This window comes from Cebus imitator, unplaced genomic scaffold, assembly GCF_001604975.1.
Source record: "Cebus imitator isolate Cc_AM_T3 unplaced genomic scaffold, Cebus_imitator-1.0 Scaffold27, whole genome shotgun sequence".
Lineage (NCBI taxonomy): Eukaryota > Metazoa > Chordata > Mammalia > Primates > Cebidae > Cebus > Cebus imitator.
In genome coordinates this window covers 3,218,434-3,226,283 of record NW_016107342.1, presented here as the reverse complement: position 1 = coordinate 3,226,283, position 7,850 = coordinate 3,218,434, and positions in this window count along the sequence as shown.

Here is a 7,850-nt window from a genome sequence, read left to right as displayed (position 1 = left end):
ACCCAGCCTGGAGTGCAATGGCGCGATCTCGGCTCACCGCAACCTCCGCCTCCTGGGTTCAGGCAATTCTCCTGCCTCAGCCTCCTGAGTAGCTGGGATAACAGGCACGTGCCACCATGCCCAGCTAATTTTTTGTAGCTTTAGTAGAGACGGGGTTTCACCATGTTGACCAGGATGGTCTCGATCTCTTGACCTCGTGATCCACCCGCCTCAGCCTCCCAAAGTGCTGGGATTACAGGCGTCAGCCACCGCGCCCGGCCTAACAAATTTTTTTTTTTTTTTTTTAATCATTTGTAATTTACAAAGCTTTTAATAGTCACCAGGACCCAGACCCTGTGTTAGAAACAAGAGGATACAAAGATTGTTCATTGTTGCTTCATGTTAGGAAGTAATTGGGCAATTAAAAGATATTCCAATTGCAGCCTACAAATTCTGGTGTGCAAAGAATTTGAAACCCAGTTTTAAAAAAAACAACCAGCTGGAGGCTTGGTGGCACGCACCTGTAGTACCAACTACTTTGGAGGCTGAGGCGGAAGGATTGCCTGAGCTAGGGCGGTCAAAGCTTCAATGAGCCGTGATCATGTCACTGCACCCCAGCCTGGATGATAGAGGGAGACCCTGTCTCAAAAAGAAGCAAACAAACAAAAAAAGTAGAAAAAGAAAATATTGTATTTACCTTTCTTTTTTTTTTTTTTTTTTTTGAGGCAAGGTCTCTCTCTGTCACCTGGGCTGGAGTGCAGTGGTACAGTTATACCTCACTGCAGCCTCAAACTCCTGGGCTCAAGCAGTCTTCCTGCCTCAGCCTCCAAAGTAATTGGGACTACAGGTATACACCACTGAGTCTCATTTTTTTTTTTCAGAGACAGGGTCCCACTATGTTGCCCAGGCAGTTTACCTTTATTGATTCCTTCTCTAGTGCTCTTCATTTTTAAAATGTAGATCCAAGTTTCTTACCTGCATCATTTTCTTTCTCTTTTAGGAACTTTTAACATTCCTTGCAAGGCAAATCTACTGGTGACAAATTCCCTCAAATTTTGTTTGCCTGGGAAAGTTTTTCTCCCCCACTATTGAAGGATAATTTAATTGGATACAGAATTCTAGGTGAGTGGTTTTTTTTTTTTTTTTCCAATACTTTAAATATTTCTGTTTTCTTTCCTCTTGCTTGCACAATTCTGAAGAGAAGTCTAATGTAATTCTCATCTTTACCCCTCTGTAGGCCAAATGTGTTAGTTTTTTTTCTCCTTTTTGCTTCTTTCAAGATTTTCTGTCTTCGTTTTTCTACAGATTGAACCTGATTATGATTAGGTGCAGATTTTTTGGTGTTTATATTCCTTACTGTACTCTGAGCTTCCTGGATCTGTGGTTTTGTATCCAGCATTAATTTGGGGGAATTCTCAGTCATTATTGCTTCAAATTTTCTTCTTTTCTTCTCCCACTGGTATTTCTGTTATGCATATGTTACATCTTTTGTAATTCTCCTACCATTTTTGGATATCTGATCTTCTTGTTCTTTTTTTCTCTTTGCATTTCAGTTTTAGAAGTTTCTTTTTTTTCCAGTTTTATAAGTTTCTATTGGCATTTCTTCAAGGTTAGATTCTTTGTTTCTGAAGGTTATTGATGGAGCCCATCAAAGACATTCTTCCTTTCTATTAGTATTTTTTATTTCTAGCATTTCTTTTTGATTCTTTCTTAGAGTTTCTGTCATTCTACTTATACTACCCATCTGTTCTTGCATACTATTGACTTTTTCCATTACAGTGCTTAACATATCAATCATGGTTAATTTAAATTCCTGGTATGATAATTCTGTTATACATATTCTCATAACATTCCTGCCATATCTGATTCTGATTCTGATGTTTGCTCTGTCTCTTCAAACTGTGTTTTTTTGTCTTTCAGTAGGTGTTGACATTTCTTTTGGTGAAAGCTGGACAACATTTACTGAGTAAAAGAAACTGAAGTAAACAGGCCCCTAGTATGAGGCCTCTAGTATCTGGCTAGGGGTTAGGCTGTGTTTACTGCTTGCTGTAGCATTAAGTGTCAAAGGCTTATATCCTTGTTTTTGTCTCCTCTGTTGTCTTTGGGTTCCTGAGACTTAACTGTCTAAGAGTAGGTCTCAATCTTTTAGTGAGCCTGTGCCTCTGCTATGAACTACACAAGTACTTTCTGACCATGTGTGGTGCCCCATGCCTATAATCCCAGCACTTTGGGAGGCTGAAGCTGGAGGATCACTTGAGCTCGCGAGTTCAAGACCAGCCTGTGTAAGATAGCAAGACACTGTCTCTATAAGAAATTTTAAAAATATATTAATAATGCTGGGTATGATGTGCATGCTTGCAGTCCTAGCTACTTGGGAAGCTGAGATGTGATGATTGCTTGAGCCAGGGAGATCAGAACTGCAGTAAGCCATGATCACACCACCTACACTCCAGCCTGAGTGACAGAGTGAGACGCTATCTAAAATAAAACAACCACCACAGCAAGAAAAACTCAAGTGCTTTCTGCCCCTCTCCCCGTACCTACCTCCCTATCCCCAGTCCCCAGTTTCAGTGAGACAGGAAGGCTTAGGGGAAGCTGGAGTTGAGCATTCCCCTTCCACCAGGTAGATTAGGCTCTGGTAAAACCCTAATTGATTAGGCTCGGGTCAAATAGTTTCTCTTGAGGATGGACTTCAAGAACATAATTCTGCGGCATAATTCAAAATAGTTCCTTTTCCTCTCCCCCTTCCAGAAACACACGGTGATTTCTCTCACTGTGAACCAGATTGAGCGCCTGGAGGTAAAACTCACAAAAGTTTGGGGACCTCCAATAACTAGGCCCCCTAGAGTTTTTAACTCTCAGACTTGTCTACACTGAGCAATTTGTCAATGGCTGTTCAGGTTTTCCTACCCCAGCCCCTGGTCCGCAAGGACGTTTCTGCTCGTAGGTTTCCTCCAATAAGTTGTGATTCTCTGTATCTGTCTGTTTCTCCAGTGGTTAAATGTGGGCTCTGAATGAAGAGACCTCCTAAACAGGCTTTGTGTGAGCAACATGGCTATTTATTCACCTGGCTCTGGGCAGGCTGAGTCTGAAAAGAGAGTCAGCAGAGGGCAGAGGGATAGGAGTTGGTTTTATAGGTTTGGGGTAGGCAGTGGAAAGTTACTGAAGTTACAGTTCAGGGTGGTTTTTGCAAACTGGGAGGGAGTTGTAAGATATGGAGTCATGAGGTTGACCAAGGGGGTTTACAAAGTCCAATTGTCTTATCAGTTGAGGCAGGAATAAGGAACAATAGGGGAATGTCTCAAAGTTAATTATGTGCCACGGGGGTTGATCATTTCTTCTCCTTTTGTGGTTTTCCAGTTACTTAAGACTTTCTAGTTCCAGAAACTCATCTGCAGTGTACATGCAGGTCACAGAGGTTACCATGCCATCCATGGTGCAATCGGTCAGCCTAAAAGACCATACATTCGTGTCTGTTTTTATTAGTAATAAAAAGGAAAAAGAAATGAAGAGTGGAGGACAGTGGAAGGCTGGCACAGAGGGGTGATGGGGTGATGTTTCTCAGGGCTTCTTCAGGCAGGATTGGGGGTGGCATGGAAGCCTAAAAATGGGAAAGAATTTATACTGCTGGGAGATCTCAGGGCAAGGGGTGATATGGTGAGGTCATTAGAAGGAGGATTTGTCATATTGACTGATTGGTTATTGCTTGTATACGATTTTGTAGGAATTGAGAGATTAATCGGAAAACACAGTGTCCAAATAAGAGAAGGAGAAAGATAGCTACCAGAGGACTAAGGATTGGAAGAAGCCATAACACCCAGTTAGAGAATGTCCAGCCAGTCCAGCCAGGTCCAGAATAACCGTTTGCCTGATTAGCAAGCTTTTGGGCTCTGTCTTTAATTTATTGATGGCATCATACGAGTCCAGACTGGTTTATATAAAAACAACATTCTTCATTTAGGAATAGGCAAAGACCTCCTTTTTCAGCAGTCAGTAAATCAAGACCTCTGCGGTTTTGGAGGACAACTGCAGCTAGGGAATTTACTTGAGTTTGAAGAAGGGATAGTGATTAAATTACTTCTGCAATGCTAGCAGAGAAATAATTAGAGAGGCTATGGAAGTGACAATTGAAGTGGTAAGACCTGCCATGCCTATGCTGAGTGCAGTAGTAATTCCTAACCCTACAAGTAAGGGGATCAATGGAATGACCCCCTTATGTCGTGTTAGGACCATAAGGGGAAAAGGGAGGCTTTTGTCTCTGTTGGCAAACTGAATTTTGGGAGTAAGGAAAACTAGGGTACAATTGCCTGTCCAGTTGGTAGGAATGCAGATGTAAGAAAAAGAACCACAGAGGAAAAGAACCACAGTTAGGCAGAACTGGAAGTGTAAAGATGAGGAAGTGCTCTGAGGGGGCTGGGGCTTTGTACCCAAATGCCAAGGGAACCAGCAAGGTTGTAGTGGAGTTTGTTAGGGTAACTATGTGGAGGGAGAGCTTTTGTTTTCATGGTGTATGAGGAAGCATGTGGTCTCTATGAGTAACCACTCACTTTCATTAACAAGATTGGGTATGAGCAGAGAAAGGGAGCGAGATTAAGAGTGAGTAAAGGCTGGGTTGAAGTCAGGACTGAGAGCAATGGGTACTGTAGGGGTTTTAATGAATAGTGAATAGAGTTGGAGGAGGTGAGGAGCAGAAAATATGTGTGTAAGGTGTGAAGAGGAAATTAAACTTTGGAGGTTGTGGGAGCTGTAGAGGGTAAGTGGGGCATAGCCTGTGATTTTAAGGGATTCTAAGAATAACAGGGCGGCAGCTGCTGCCGTGTGTAGACGTGAGGGCCAGCCCAGGTTTGTGAGGTTAAGTTTTTTGGATAAAAAGGTTACAGGTCATGGGTCTGCCTCCTGTGTAAGAATTCCAATGGCACAGCCTTTTATTTCTGCTGTGTAGAGAGAGAAGGGTTAAGAAGAGTTGGGAAGTGCTAAAGTAGGAGCAGTCCCTAAGGACTTTTTTTAGAGAATGGAAGAAAGAATCGGGGAAGGATTTTTGGTCTATGGGGTCAGCTAAGCTTCCTTCTGTAAGTTTATAAACTGGTTTGATTAGCAGGGCAAAACCTGGTATCTAAAGGTGAAAGTATTCTACAACGCCTAGGAAGGAGAGACGCTGCTGTTCAGTGGATGGGGCTGGGGTTTGGGAAATTAACTGGATACAGTTGGTAGGGAAAGTGCATGTATGCTGACAAAGGATTATAACAGATGGGGAAGAAATTTGGGCTTTAGGAAAAAGTGTTTTTGAGGTCAAGAACAGAATAGTGAGTTGTGGAAAGGGGTATGAAAGATAGGAGGGTATGGGGTTTGGTACAACTGCGCGAATGGGAAGTGCAATCTGATTGGTGAGGTGGAGGTCTTGGACTAGTCTGCAGAATTTGTCTGGTTTTTAGACAGGTAGGATAGGGGAATTGTAAGGAGAGTTCGTGGGAACTAAAAGGCCACGTTGTAGTAAGTGAGTTATAATAGGCTTTGGGCTTTTAAGACTTGTGCTAGGATGGAGTACTGGCACTGGGCGGAATAAGGATGGTTAGGTTTTAAGTGGATGACGAGGGGTGAGTGACTTGTAGCAAGGGATGGGGAGGTGGTGTCCCACACCCTAAGGTTAAGGTAGGGGGACATACGGGGAGCTATTGAGGGAGGTATGGGTTCAGGGAGGAGGGCAACAGTGAGGTGTGGCTGTAGCCCAGGAATAGTTAAGGAGGCAGGCAGTTTTGCTAGGATATCTCGGCCTAAAAGGGGAACTGGACAAGTGGGGATGATTAGGAAAGAATGTGGAAAGGAGTGCTGGTCTAATTGACACCAGGCTTGGGGAGTTTTGAGAGGCCTGGAGGCCTTGCCGTCTGTTCCCACAACAGTTATGGAGGCCAAGGAGACAGGTCCTTGAAAATAAGGCAGTGTGGAGTGGGTGGCCCCCATGTTGGTTAAAAGGGGGATGGACTTACCCTACAACATAAGACTTACTCAAAGCTTGGCATCCGTGATGGTCCAGGGGACTTCCGAGGTGTTCGGGCACCTTCAGTCTTTAGCTTCCCAGCTGCAGCAACATGAGTCGGACAGTCCGACTTTCAGTGGGGGCCCCATACAGATGGAGCAGGGCTTAGGAGGAATCCCAGGCTGCGGGCATTCCTTGGCCCAGTGGCCAGGTTTCCGACAAAGCAAGGTCTGGGAAGGGTGACTGGATGCTGCAGCCTGGGCACTTTGAAGTCTTCCTGAGCCAGTGGTGTGGCTGGGGTTTGTCTTACAGCAGAGACAAGCATTTGTAATTCTGAGATGCACTGCCGCCGGGCAGCTTCTTCCCTATTATTGAACACCTTGAAGGCGAAGTTGATTAATTCCTGTTGTGGGGGTGGAGGGACAGATATTAATTTCTGTAGCTTTTTAAATGTCAGGGGCTGATTGGGTGATAAAATGCATATTAAGCATTCTTCAGGATGACAGTAGAAGTAAGGATGACATTTAAGTCACTCCAGGTGAGATTTTAGGACTGGGTTAAGTATTGGAACGCTTGTATATATTTAGTAGGATCTGATGAGAAGGAACCTAACCATTGGCCGACTTGGGAAAGGTTGGGTAAAGAGAAAGGAACATGCACCCTAACTATGCCTTTGGCTCCAGCCACCTCTCAAAGAGGGAATTGTTGGGCAGGGGCAGGGGTGGAGGAGTTAGCCATGGGACTGAACAGTAAGCCGGCCCGAGTGTGAGGTGGGGAGGTGGGGCATAAGGAGGTGGGTTGTAGGCAGAGGAAGAGGGAGGCTCTGGGAGGGGGTTAGGGTCTGGATTAGGGTCTGGTTTGGACAGACAGGGAGGAATTGGAAGTGTCGGTGGACAAGGAGGATTCTGAGTTATTGGTGGAGGCAGGTGGGGCAATCAGAAGGAAGAGAGAAAATTTGGGATGGGTTGCATTGAGAGCAAGGATGGCGGGGGATTGGAGTGTAAAAAAATCCTTGGATGTCGGGCACCTCAGACCATTTGCCCATTTGTTGACAAAAATTGTCTATGTCTTGCAGAATAGAAAAATTGAAAGTGCCATTTTCTGGCCATTTGGAACCATAGTCTAATTTGTATAGAGGCCAGGCCGTGTTACAGAAAAAAATGAGATGTTTAGGTTTCAGATCGGGTGACAGTTGAAGAGGTTTTAGGTTTTTTAGGATGCAGCTGGAGGTAAAGACAGAGGAATAGAGGGCGGAATATTGTCGGTAGTGAAGGAGATAAGTTTAAGGAAAGGAGTAGATTGGAGATGAGGAGAAGGAGCAAGCAGCTACCAGGGTTCTGAGTAGGTGTCCCTGACTGAGTGAGTCCTGGGCTGTAACGTGGGTGAGTGATCAAGGCAGGCATCCCCGCGATTGACCAGACACCAAGGGAAGACTGTGTTCCCGAGCCCATGACCAACATTGGAGTCTGTCTCCTCTGTCTCTACACAGATAAAGAATGTCTCCTTTGTCTTCTACTTAGAAGGAGAAAGATTTAAAGGAAAAGAGAGAGAGAGGGAAAGACTTGTCTACTTTCTCTACCTAGAAGGAGAAAGATTTAAAGGAGAAGAGAGAGAAAGAGGGAGAGACTTGTTTCCTTTTCTCTAAAGGAAAAGAGAGAAGTCTCTCCCTCTTTCTCTCTCTACATGGATAGAGTGTCTCCTTTGTCTTCTACTTAGAAGGAGAAAGATTTAGAGAGAGAGAGAAAGAGAGAGAGAGAGAGGTTTTCTTTTCTCTACATAGAAGGAGAAGGATTTAAAGGAAAAGAGAGAAAGAGGGAGAGACTTGTCTCCTTTTTCTAAAGAAAAAAGAGAGAAAGAGAGATACTTGTCTCCTTTTCTTTCTTTCTTTTTTTTTTTT